A 13,761-nucleotide genomic window follows, 5' to 3' on the forward strand; every position below is an offset into this window, starting at 1 on the left:
TAGTGTTGCAGGCCTTCTCACTTCTATGTTCACCAAGGGATTTTCAGGTATTCGGTAAAATGACTTTGTACAAATCCTTCATGCATGTAGGGGGCGTTCAGGGGGGGGGGGGGGGGGGGGGTTGGGGAGGGGGAATCCAACTATCCTAAATTATGGGGTTGTGTCCTGCCTTAGATTCTTAGAGTAATAGCCTTTCTGACTGACGATGTAGTGGGATGACAGAGAGGAATACAGCCCAGAGTAGAATGCAGTCCCAGAGACCCCAGTCACCCCCGGTGACATTCTGGGACCTAAATGCACCTTGGGTTTGGTAGCTGTCTTAAATGTACAGACTTAGAAGCTATTCAGGAATATGTAATGCTAACACTCAGTTCTTAAGCACTATTTGCAGACAATGCTCCAAGCCCACTCTGTCATACATGGAAAGAGGTCCACTAATGCTGTCTACTGGTAATGCTGTCTACTGCCCCTTATTTCCATTTTGTCCCTCGTACCAGTGAAGCTTGTAATTTTTCTTTCCTACTACACTAGATGACTATGGTTCAAAATCAAAACATAAAAGAAAAAAAGGAAAAAAAAACTAAGTAAACTAGATTAGAGAACTGTGGCAGACTTTCTTCATCTCCATGAAAAATGATCACAGGAAACAAGATACATAATCAGAAGGAAGATGAATGCCATGTAAAATTGCCCTCTCCAAATAAAAGGCAAACCACACCGCATTCTTCCCATCACCGCGTCACGGAAACATGCACATCATGGCTTTGAGCCTGGAGTGTGTGAGGAACCCCTGCAGACACAGAGATTTGGGGAGCTGTAGGGTGCAGAAACCCACAGTGCCAGAAAAGCAGAGATATGATGGTATTTTAAATGTTTTGACTGCACAGAAGATAGGATCCAAAGTCAAAGCATCTCCGGAATACTTGATGGGCTGTAAGCAGCTATGTGAGCTGTATGCTCCCCAGCCATCAGCCCTGAGGACAAGTTAGAAGGGAAGAGATGGGTGTGGCAAGGATATGGACCACCCACTTTGTGTAGGGACTTTTCTGGACCTGTGATGCTGTTTGCAACCCTGTGAGGTTGGTGTTCTGAAACGCATGTCTGGTCAGAAAGACAGTGAATGTTTCAATCACTTCCTCCCATTCCTTCATAACAGAGTAGGTTGTCAAGGAAAACTGAACAGTCCACACCCCTTATTCCAAAGCAGTATATCAGAATATAAATGATTGAAGATTACATTATGACAAAATGATTCTCAATTTATTTTGCGTGGTAAAGCTAAACTATTCCATACATCTGTATTCCTACTAGTATCATTCTTAATTGGCAAAGGACAGAACAATGTGGTTGTCCGTGGAAATGGAGGAATCAATAAACGAAATGTGGGGTATGACCCACATTACATTACCACAAGTGAAAACAGTTCATCACCCATGGCTGCACACTCTATGTCCTGACTATGAGATGTATAGAATAGGCAAATTGATAAGGAATTAGAAGGGCAGTGGCCAGAGGCCATGGAAAGGCAATGGCATGGAGTTGTGGTGACTGGATACACAGTATTATGGGTATGCTTAGCACCACTGAACCCCACACTCAGTGATGATTGCAAGAGTATTATGTGTATTATTGTATTATTATTATTATTATTATTATTATTATTATTATGCATATTTTATCACAACTGAAATTTAAATCCTTCAAAACTGATTTTTTTGGTCTCAATATTACTTATGATGTTTATTACCTTAGAAGTATAAAATGGAAAGAAACAAAGCTAATAATAGTCACAGTCTCTGGAGGCCATATTCTTCCATTCACAGGAGGTCCTTGCTTGGTCCCCTTGCTGCCATCACTCTCAGAGTGGGGAGTTGCTCTTCCTAGTTTAGGAAAGCCAGTTCTTCACATGGATAGTGTGAGGACCAGCACAAGGCCTGTTTTATAGCTGTGACTCTTAGCCCTTCTTCAAGGTGGATAAATGCTCTTTGCAAAACAGGGCCACTTTGACAGGCACCTGCTGGTTTGGGCAAAAAACCCTCCTAGGATCCTGCACTGCCTAAGGTCTAAAAGTAAAACAAACATTACCTCTGTGTGGTACTTCTTTCCTTCTTCCTAGATACAGGAGCCTGGCTGCCACACTGCAATCATTCTTAGTTTGAATAATTCTGCATTTGAATATAAATGCCCAACTTGTATTGCATAAATTAAGTAATATCTTATGAGGCACTGTTTCCATCCATTTTCTTCCTTCTCTCCCTTGGGTCTCCCTTTCTCTTCTCTTCTCTGCTCTTTGCTTTCTCTATCCCTTCCTCTCTGTACCTCATTTGTTTTCAAGTCTTTTTCAGGCACAGATGCAGATGTGAAAGTCCTTGCTTGCCAGGACCCCAAAGTTCAGCCTGGGAAAGTTGAAACAAACTGTCGGTGACAACAGGGCAGGTGCAGAGGAGATTTGTGATGGTTTGTGATGGAAGCCTGGGGTAGGGGATGCAGGCAGGTCTGGAAAGATTTCGGGGACAGTGGGAAGGCTGAGATGCAAGAACATGGGAGGTGCTGGCCACTGTGATAATCATGCGAGTACAAAGACCTTTGGCTTGGCTTCAGCATGCACAAAAGTGTGGAGCTGACCACTAGGAGAGACAGACAGCCTAAGGGGAGACAAGCTGGTACATGTATTCATACACAGGATAGGAAGGAATACCTCTGCAGATTGTTCTTCCTAGGTGGGAACGTCTCCAAGCTACCTTCATTTTATCTATCTGTCTATCTATCTATCTATCTATCTATCTATCATATATAAGCTTTATAAATGTACATCTACCAACCTATTATTGTGAATTCCTATGTGTATGTATAATGTATATGTAATGTATACAAGTACAGATGTAGAGAACTGTGTGTGTGTGTATGCCTATGTGCATGCATGTATTGATATAGAGAGCTGTATGTGAATGCCTATGTATTAACATGCATAGAGATATGCAGGAAAGGGAGCCTGGAGGTCATGTTTTCAGGCAGGATTTGAAGCCACACTTTATTTGTAACTAACCGACCCTGTTAGCTGCCAGGAGTCAGTTCTGTGGGACCCAGAGCAGTTGAATTAATGAGTCCAAAGTGTGGGCATTTTAGTTTTAACTCTAAGACACTGGTGATTAAAAACAACAAACAAACAAACAAACAAACAGACAAACAGACAAAACAAAACAAACAAACAAAAAAAGCAGCTCTCATCTTAAAGGGAAAAAAGAAATAGTTTGTTCTGGAGCCATTTTGAATGGCAATAGTCCAGGAACACACATTTAGTTTACTCCATATTCCATGTTTCAAGATAGAAGTGGTTTACAGTGGAAGCTTTATGGGTTTACAGAAAAAGAAAGCCATAAATCAATGTGAGTTTCAAATACATTGGTAGGTATATTAAAGAGGCAGTTGCATCAAAGTGGGAAAAACTTTTCCGTAGGCCTAGGATGCTACTTATGACTTTCTTAGCCTTGGGGTTGGTAGGGAATAGTTGTTCGCTAAACTAACAGATCCAAAATGTTTTAACTTATCAGGCATAGGAGGGTAATTCTGACACCATGGGGTTGGGTAAGGAATCGTGGTTCTGGAGTTGAAGCTAGCCCAAGTTAAGGTAACTAGCTTCAGATGTGCAACATTCCAACCTCACCATAGTGCTGAAGTTCTTTTCCACCAATCACCCTCTGCTGGCAGGCACAGCTTCTTTTCAAAAGTTTCCGTTTAGACCACTAAGTAGAAAATAGTGGATGTTTTCTCCTAAGTCACTACTTACCTAGTCTCATCCTTAGTCTGTTCAAAATGTAAGTCTTGTTTCCTCCACTTTTCTCTGTAGGCTTACAACTAGCATCTTTTGACAAAGACCGGAAGTCCCAGACAGAGGGAACTGAGCTCAGAAGACAACCCCTCTTACACACACACCCCCCAATCCCCTTTGTGCTGTGCTTCTGCAATACTTGCTGTGTTCTGAAAACCTGCAAGTCCATCCCACTACAGGGAGTCCATCCCACTACAGAGAGTCCATCACACTACAGGGGGCACCTGCATCCCTTCTGCATATCCCTCACTCCTCTCTTGCTGCCTATCCTGGTGGGACATGATCAAGGAAGGGAAGCCACTCTGAGGTTCTATGTGACTCTTCTCAGGGTTTCCATGGTACCAGGTTTTGTCTGCGATGTCTGTCTCCACATCATCCTGAGGACCTTTGCAAAAAGAGCCCTTGTGTCTGGTTTATCCCGTGGCAACCCTCTCTCTTGTTAGAGTTCTTATCACAGACACAGTAGACTTTGTGTATTTGATTGTTGCCCAAATTATGCTCATTGAGACAGATTTTCCAGGAGAACAAAAGTGAACACAGCATCTTGGGAGACAGTAATGGTGAGAGGGGTTGTCTTAAGTTTGGTTCTGCAGTTAGGGAAACTTCGTTTGTTGGCATAATATTCATGGAGTCCTGGTTCAGGATACTGATTAATAGGGAGCTGAAAAACAGCAACATGTCAACATTTTCATCCTTGATAGAATGACTATGATACTACTACTACTACTACTACTAATACTACTACTACTAATAATAATAAACAATGCCCCCATTAACAACTTTACATTTTAAATGATTAGAATAGGGAGAATTATAACTGCAGATATAACAGCAATACAAGTAGAGAGTCCCAGTCCCTGAATACTTGCTACATCTAAAGTTTCTGCTAGACCTTTCATTTCGTTAGTTTGATAACCCTTACCACAGCTCTCCTAGGTAGTCATGGTTGTACTGGTTTGATGGAGGAAGCGATTGAAGTTCAGAAAAGTGAAGCAAATTGTCCAACATCACACAGCAAAGAAACGGTGAAGCAAATTAAACAGATCTGATGAAAGACTGACTGGAATGTATCTGCAATATGTGACTGACTGCACGGCTCAGTAAGATTCCTCTCAGCTTCATGCCTCTCTTCTTTCTATAATAGAATTGCAAAGGTTTGCTCTCACTGAGTTTTGTGACAATTAATAAACGTTATGGACAGTGGAGTGTTTCCTGGCCATAAAGCTCTTCAGGAAAGATGCCAGAATTCTCAATGTCACTAAATGAATGAGAGGTTTTGGAGACCCTGCACATTGTAGAGTGAAGAATACTCCCGGGCTTGTGTGCCTTTCTTTTGTTTGTTCCTATGAATAGTTAGGAGGGAAGTGGCATATTCATAAAATAAGATGATCCCTTTCCCTTCCCAATCATGGAAAGTCAGATTTTCCTTTTGGGCATTTCCAAGACCAGCAGGAAAAGCCCACCAAAGGGCATAGTGGAGGAAGTATGCCAAAACAATAAGGCTTTATCTCATTATGTGCCTGTCACCACACTGGAACTCTACAGGTCTGATTCTTTCATTTATATTATAAAATCTGTGCAGTGATCTTCTCTTGGTTTGCTCTTTGTGATTAGTGACCCATGGTCAAAATCGCTTCCAAAATATTAAATAAATAAATTCAGAAATACCCAATTCATAAGGTTTAAATGACTCCACACCCCACTCCATATTGTCCAGGACTTGCATTGTGCCTCTGTCTATCATATGTTCATAGTTTGCACTATCCAGCTACTCATCTGCTAATAACACAGCAACCTGCATAGTTATCAGATGGGCTGTCATGGTACCATAGTGCTGGTGTTCAAACAATCTTGATTTTTTTTCTGCCTAACAATGGCCCCAGTGTGCAAGGGTGGTCATGTTGGTACTATGGATATAAGAAAGAAAGAAAAAGGTAACATACTTCCTCTCAGTGACAATGTGAAAATTCTTGACTTGAGAAAAAGAAAAAATGCTGAGCTTGCTCAAGTTTATGGTCAGAGTGAATCTTCTCTCCCTGAAACTGTGAAGAAAAAAAAGACATTTGGGTTATTTTTGCTACCATGCCTCCTGTCCCTGCAAAACTCACAGCCATGGTGCTGTAATGAGCTGGGCTAAATAAGAAGAAAATCACATTCAATTCGAGCGTGTACACATATGAATAAAACAGTGTGCAAGACTTAGCACTGTGAGTCCCAGGCAGTCTCCTGGGGGTCTTGGGGAGTAACCCTCACAGATTAGGGGGAAATACTGTATTATCCTCTCTAGTTTGCCACACCAAGCCTACTGCTATCCTCATTTTGCAGTTGAGACAGCTCCAGTGTAGAGGGTGAGTAACTCCCTGGAGGTCCCCACCAGGAGGAAGTGATAGAAGAAACATTCAGACCCTGCCTTCCTGCCCTGACTCTTAATTACTACACAGTCCTGCCTCTCTCATCAGCAGAACAATTAAGCTGTTACGATTTTCCACAGTGTCCTGGAAAAGAGAGCTGTTTACCCTTTTTAATGCAATTCACCTGACACACTTAGAAAACACATCGGATGAGCCAATTTACTCTGACAAAAGGAGAAGAGTAATTAGTTAATGACAATTGATTTGGGCCTCCTCCATCATCCCCAGGGGGCTGACACTTCAGAGTGCTCCTCAACCTGCTCCACTGCCCTGCATTCACAGCTAGCCATCGCCCCTCCACCCCACAACACCAAATGAATGAATCAAACCCTTGGGTAAGGGGAATGCCCCCTCTTCTTTTACATTTGAACTCAGCATCAATTTCATCCAGTTAGGGGTGGAAACGGAAAACCGAAAAGAAAAGAGAAAGAGGGACTCACCGGGATGTTGAATGGGCAAAAGAAGAAAGAATAGAAAGAAAGAAGGAAAGAAAAAGAAATCTCTCAAAAGGCACTTTTATTTCATTGTCTTCAGGCTGAGCTTTGTGTGCAGTCAGGGCTGTGATTAGCCAGCTGTTTAGTTAGCTGCAGTATCGATCTGCCTGTCACACATTCTTTGTCTGTCCGGAACAAGGGAAGGTGCTGACCCTTCCGTAGAAGCCTTGTGATGGGTCTGAAATCTGATAATCGCTTGCTCCAGGAAGGTTTCATTTTGTTCTTTCATGTATACTCAACAACTAGTGCGCCTTTGAGGTCTCTCCGACATGCCAACTTTTACCACCTCCACCCCCAACAGCTTCCATGCGGAATAAAACAGGCGCCGGCTTCTCTTTGCTGGAGCTTAGACTTTATCATGGTTCCGACTTTTTTTTTAAGTATTTATTATGATGTGTGGGTTTTGAAATAAAGGAAAAACAAGCATAGAGACTTTGAATGCAGAGGCTAGCCATTTGTTCCGAACTGGAGGGATAAGATTTTAGATGAAGTGAAGTGTGATTATGTGGTAGCTATCAAATTCCCTGGCTTTGAAACCAAAAGCTGCACGCTGGGTCTGGTTTTAAGCACAAAGCCTAAACAGAGAGAAAGGAGAACATTCTTCCCTCTATCGCTTTGTGTTCTTTACACAATAGAATAGAGATGAGTGAGCCTGGATTTGTTGAACAGTGGGAATTATAGTCCAACAGTGTGGGGTTTAGTAAACCCCACAAATATGCAGTTTTATCCTGTGCTTTCATTCTGACCTGTAAGCTTCCTGATATTTTAATAAAACTTACCACAGGCTGCTGATTGAATTATATTTATCAAAGGATCGGTGAGGCAGTTTAGAAGGAAAATATGCAACTTATCCTGAGACCCTGCCTTGGAGCTACTCAGAGGAATGTTCACCTCGGGTGAGGTTTGTAATCCAGTCACTGGTGAGCCTTCAGTTTCCCTTTCTGAGGGAAGTGAACAAACGGAGGTGAGAGTGACTGAAAGAGTTGCAGGGGCACAAAATAAGACAGGGCCACCTTTCTTGCCTGAAAAAAAAGTGGGGGGGGGGGAATACCATGCTCCAAAAATCTGTTATGTGAGTCTTCTATGTCTTATTCTCTTGAAGAAAAGAACTTAGTTAAGAGATAAAGACGGTTCAAGTAGAAGTTTATTTAACAAAGTAGAGAAAATACTTTGAAGAAAGGTCTCTAAAAGAGAGATCAGGCTCCCCCGAGGCGGGAGCAGCCCAGTGGGTTCTGTGTTGTGGATTTGGAGACAATTTTTATATGAGGCAGGAGGCGTATGTATGGGATAAGATAACCTGTTTTCCTCAAAAATTCCCGAAAGTTTGGACCTCCCCCTTACAGCATTCCTTCCCATGATTTTCCAGAAAAGCCCACAAAGGCGGGGGGGGGGGGGCTGAGTGTTACCACCCTGATCATCACCAGTATGCATGTAGGAAAAGAAAAATGGCCTTAGTTTCTGATATAGTGGGAACAACCCGCCTGTAGCCTCAAGGACGTTTATACATAAAGACTGCTAACAGATGCAGACATGGAAATGCAGCTGTGGCTCTCCTCAGTTGCCAGGTGTCTAGTTCCTTGCCCACTTAGTATCAGACCCAGAGCAGCTCAGCAGGTTCAGAACACCTGACTGCAGTGTCCTAACTAAGAGAGGGTATGAAGGGACACGTATACCACTCTCTAAAATCAACTGTCCCTGCTGACATTATTTCTTTCATCCCAAGTTAAATTGAAATGGAGGTGGCGATGAAGGGCATTTGTGACTCTTCTATTCCAGGCCCTACCTCCCTGCATCATGCACCACAAGCTGGTCTAATCAATATAGGACAGAAAGCCAGTTAGATTAGCTTAAAAACCCATGTCCCAAACTACAGTGCCTCATCAAACAGAACGCTATGACATAGTCCCTTTAGGAGGACTGGGACTATGGTGGTGACAGCTCCAAAGCACTGCCAGGATGGTGACTTAATTCTCTTTGAACCTTCCTTAATTTGGGCTCCATCCAACTTTGCAGAAGCTGCTAACATAGGAAATCCATGGAGATTTGTTCTTCTCTCCCTTTGACATCTCACATTTCTGAAGTAAGCAGACCAATAGTATTATATATTACAGTCTCACAAAGAAACCTTGGGCCCAGCCTTTGTGAGCCCCTGTCTGACTCAGAAATCCCCTGTATTACTTATCATTTCCTTCAGGGTAAATCTCAGCTTCCTTAAAATGAACTCCTGGGTTTTTTTTTTCTACTATTAATTTCTCTTCCATTAAAGCCTATGACTTCTCTCTCTCTCTCTCTCTCTCTCTCTCTCTTTTCTTTTTCTTTTTTTTTCTTTCTTTCTTTCTTTCTTTCTTTCTTTTTTTTTTTTTTTTTTGAGACAGAGTTTCTCTGTATAGCCTGGCTGTCCTGGAACCTGGAACTCACTTTGTAGACCAGGCTGGCCTTGAACTCAGAAATCCACCTGCCTCTGCCTCCCGAGTGCTGGGATTAAAGGTGTGTGCCACCACGCCTGGCTATGACTTCTTTCTTTACAGCATAGCATCCTGAAGAAGACAAGCAAAAGGTGGCTCCTAAATGAGGCTACTCTTCTTCCTCCACATGATACAACACTTGGACCTCTTGGACAAATACATGTATGAGTCTATTTAAGAGCCTTAAATAGTATGTGCTATAAACCGTTTCACAGATATCAATTCGTTTAATCCTCAAGATTATACTATGAGATAGTTTCTGTGGACCTGGTATATAATAGAGAGACTTAGCATCTAGTCCAAGGTCATTCATCTAATAAGATATTGAGTTAAGATCATGAGCTCATTCAATCTGCTTTAAATCAATCCTGCTCTAGTTGTTGATTTCCTAAATGTTATTAAATCTTTTCAAGTTGTCCTATGTGTTAGGAGTGCCTAATTTCAGCTTTATTCTTTTTCTTCTAACAATTTAATATTCAGTCTTCAGACAGAAAGCTTTCCTCTGATATAGCTAATATAAAGGTGATATTTTGTCACTATTCAAATGGAGTATGACGTCACTATAGCTTTGTTAACCTAAGAGGTTGGAATATAAAACCCTGACATACACATAAGAGGAATGCATGTATACACACTCGTTACATTCTACAAAGGAAAGAAATACCCAAGTTAGAAAGTCTTGAAAACCCCTATTTTTTTTTTTTTAGTACAAAGAGTAAAAACACTTTAGTATAACACACACAAATCAAGGTTGTATTCGGATGGACACTAACTATGCATAGAATCCTGGCACAGTTGTACAAACCTGAATAGCAACAGTTACTAAAGCCATACAGTTCAAACTCTAAGAATTATCCAAAAGTTAATTTGAGAGGTGGCATGGGGTTACTTTCTCTTTCTTAACGTTGTTTGTATTGTGTCATAACTCATAGTACAGACCAACTTGACAAACTTTCACACATTGCATAGATATGGAACCATATAGAATATATGGAAAGACATAGAACATTGTGGGCATTCCAATGGCTCTCTTCTGTTCCCCAGAAGCCAGAAACATTCTTTTGACTTCTGTCAGCAGAGGTCAGGTTTTGATGCCAATGTCATGTTTATGACATCAGGTGAATCAAATATCACTAAGTCATAAGTAGATGCTTCCTAAATAGCACTAGAGAGCTTGGGAAACATCTGGAAAAAAGGAAAATAGAGAAGATGCTTGAGTAATCATGGGCAATTTTGATGAAATGTGAGGAAATTAGTAATACTAGATCCATGACGGAAAAATAAAAGTCTCACCTTGCTATAACTCCATACAGAAACAAGGCCAGCACTGGCTGGTAAAATATATTCTGACTCCTACAGAGGGAGAACATGGTGATTTCTGAGCAGTACTAAATAAAGCAGACAGACATGCAAAGTTTGGAAAAATATAAGATGATTTATATAAGGTGGCACATGAAATTGGGCACCGGATTACCAGAATCTTCTAAGCCTCTCCACACACAATCTCAACATCAAATCAAATGAGCATTTTCATTGTTCTTCTCTAATCCTCAACCACTGCCTTCCTATGAGTCTACTAGAGGACCTTTCTAAGTGGTACCTGCTTAGATCAGTCCTCCTCAACTTCAGTATGATTAATCTCAAAACAATACTACCTAGTGTGTGTGAGCCTTCCATGAGCACATTTTTTGGAGGGAAATTCTAGGTAAACTTATGCATACCCTCCATCTAACTGGTCATTTAGGTTAAATCTAAGCACTCTAGTTCTGTTTAGACTCACCTTGCACTTGACTTTCCTGCACTCCAGTGTTTCCCTCCCATTCCTGTAGGTGATTTTCTTATTCTCTAACAAAATCCCACTGCTCTATCAAGTCCATGACAACTGACACTCTGAAAAGTCACTTTACTAAAAAGAATCCACAATCTCCACATTCAACATATCAAGATCCAATGTATGGCTTGAAGCTGTTGTCTCACTGTGCTATATTAGCTGGCTGTACACTGGTCATTGCTTATGCTGGCTCCACTGCAATGCATATGGCCACTACAGGGACCAGGAAGAAAATGGGAACAGTCTGCACTGGCTTAAAAGAACTGAGGTTGCTTTGTAGGCTGACTTCTTGGTAGAAGCCACCTGCCCAAGTCGCAGGTTCCATTGGTGAATGGCAAGGACCATAAGTTTGGTCTTAATGAGTTTCTGCATCATTCTCTGAATGATTTTCATTGGAGGGAAGACATAGCAGCTAGAATCTCTAAGTCAAGGTGCGGGGCTGTCAGAATGGTCACCTATACCCATCTTCTTCCTGCTCCTCATAGACTACTACTGTCATATATTAGCTTCTATTTTTATATTTCTTATGTATGGATTTTCATATGGCACAATTAACCTTAAACTACAGACTCTTTAGGTCATCACAAGCCCTTAGAAACAGAGAGATTTCTCTGGTGCCACTAAAGGTTTGCCAGAGAAACTGGAGTAATAAAAAAGCATGTGATAAGAATTAAGGCAAACTTTATATGCCTCAGTACAGGGGAACGCCAGGGCGAAGAAGTGGGAGTGGGTGGGTGGGGGAGTGAGTGGGGGAGCGTGGGTGGGACTTTTGGGATAGCATTGGAAATGTAAATGAAATAAGTACTTAATAAAAAATTAAAAAAAAAGAATTAAGTTTCCCATGCTGAATTGAAAGAGCCCATTTGCAAAGAGCTGAGACTGGCTTCTAGAAGTAGAGAGCAGTCCCTGACTTATGGCTAGGATGGGACCCAAGTCCTGTGACTGTAAGGAAATCAGGCAGGCTAGCAGCCTGAGCAGGTTTGGAAGAGATTATTTCCAGAGTGGAACCTCTAGATGGAAAAGAATCTGGAGGACACCTTGACTTTAGCTTCAGACACCCAGGGTAACAAATCTAGATAAAAATGTGTCAGTTTTAACACCTGAAAAGCGACATAATAAATGTGCTCTTTTAATTCCCTACATGTATGGTAAATTGCTACTTTGCAATAAAAACTCAAGGCAAGATGGTACTTAGAACTCCCTGTAGTAGGACATTTGTGGGTTCCCAGAATATTCCTAGGATGGTATGCTCTGGACTAACCTGTTCAACCAAGATCACATGGGCTACACACAGCCAAAGAATAGGTAAGAATGTGGACCAGCCAAAAAAGTCATAAAGTATGATTTCATAAATTGTGAAAATAAAATGAATTGTGGTTTTTTTCATTGTTGTTGTTGTTGTTCATTTGTGGGTAGGCTTTTTCTTATGATTTTTGGAACTAGATAGTGCGATGTTTGAGTGTGGGTTTTGTACATGGTGATGTCATCTCCCAAAGTCAAAATGTTGGACATGTCTTATAGAAAGAAGTATATAAAGAAGAAGAGGCATCGAGCCAATAGACATGAAACAGGAGGTTTTCCAAACCTTGACTCCATTTTGAGTTGTCCAGTTAACGAAAGCAGAATGACGCTTGAAGAAATAGGATTAAGTGGGGATGGTTTTACTTGTTAGGCACAAAATGCCAAGTCATTTGAGACATAGGCAAGGAAAATTAGGGTAGCCAGATCAATGGCAGAGGCCAACTGCTAGCAACATTGGGCCTTACCTCCTACTGTTCTGAAGCTATTCTAGACTGAGTCTGTCTTAGAAATCTCTTCAGCACTAGAGCAGGAGAACTGGGAAAGGCAGCCTAAGGACCCCTACCCTTCCCCCTCTAAAGTGTCACTTGAAAATTCTTCTCTGCAGGACTATCTCATTGATCTTTGCTTCCTTAGCCCTAGTAGCAAAATCTAGAATAAGTGAGTTCACACTATTTGTCAAGTGGGAATTGTAAAAATCCCTTGTGGTGTGGAATTGAAAGTGGCCAAGCGACCTATTTTGTCGCTTTCATAATTTATTGTGCTTTAATGGAAAGATCTGAGGTTTGTAGCCAGAAAGACACAAGTTCAGGTCTTGGTCAGCATTATTAACCTCCATGAACCTTATTCTCCTGAGTCTCTGCTTGCTAGTCTTGTAAGACAGCAGCACCGAACAGGAAAAATAGCTTGTGCCTGCAGAGCTGCTCCAGTCAACCCTGTGTGTTCTTTCAAATCATAGAGCTGCTGAATTAATCTAGGAAATATTGCAGTGTTCGAAACAAATATGTGGTCTGGTTTGTGTCTTCCATCATCCTTGTGGCATTTATGTTCTTGTTCTTTTTGAGATGAGGATTAAGTCTTGATTAGTGTCAAATCGTTACACTTTGGTTCAACATGGTTTGAATTCAAGGTACTGCAGAATTTAATCACCTCTGCCTTCTCTAATTGCAGTGCTGGAAATGGTCCACACATATTGTTATTAGGCTTCATCTTTAGACTTTCTTTGTTTAAGTGAAATGAGTACTTTGAGGACATCTCAGAGACACAGCAAGAACATAACCCTACCATGAGCCTTACTACAACCAAGAACATAGTCTTCTTTCCTTTCCAGTTAAGCATGTGTACTTAAATTGTCTGGTTGACTTGATCTCCTTATCCATGTTGTAGGGTATAAGTAGAATATACCCCAGTGGCCTGAAGAGGCCACTGACTA

This window comes from Mus caroli, chromosome 7, assembly GCF_900094665.2.
Source record: "Mus caroli chromosome 7, CAROLI_EIJ_v1.1, whole genome shotgun sequence".
Lineage (NCBI taxonomy): Eukaryota > Metazoa > Chordata > Mammalia > Rodentia > Muridae > Mus > Mus caroli.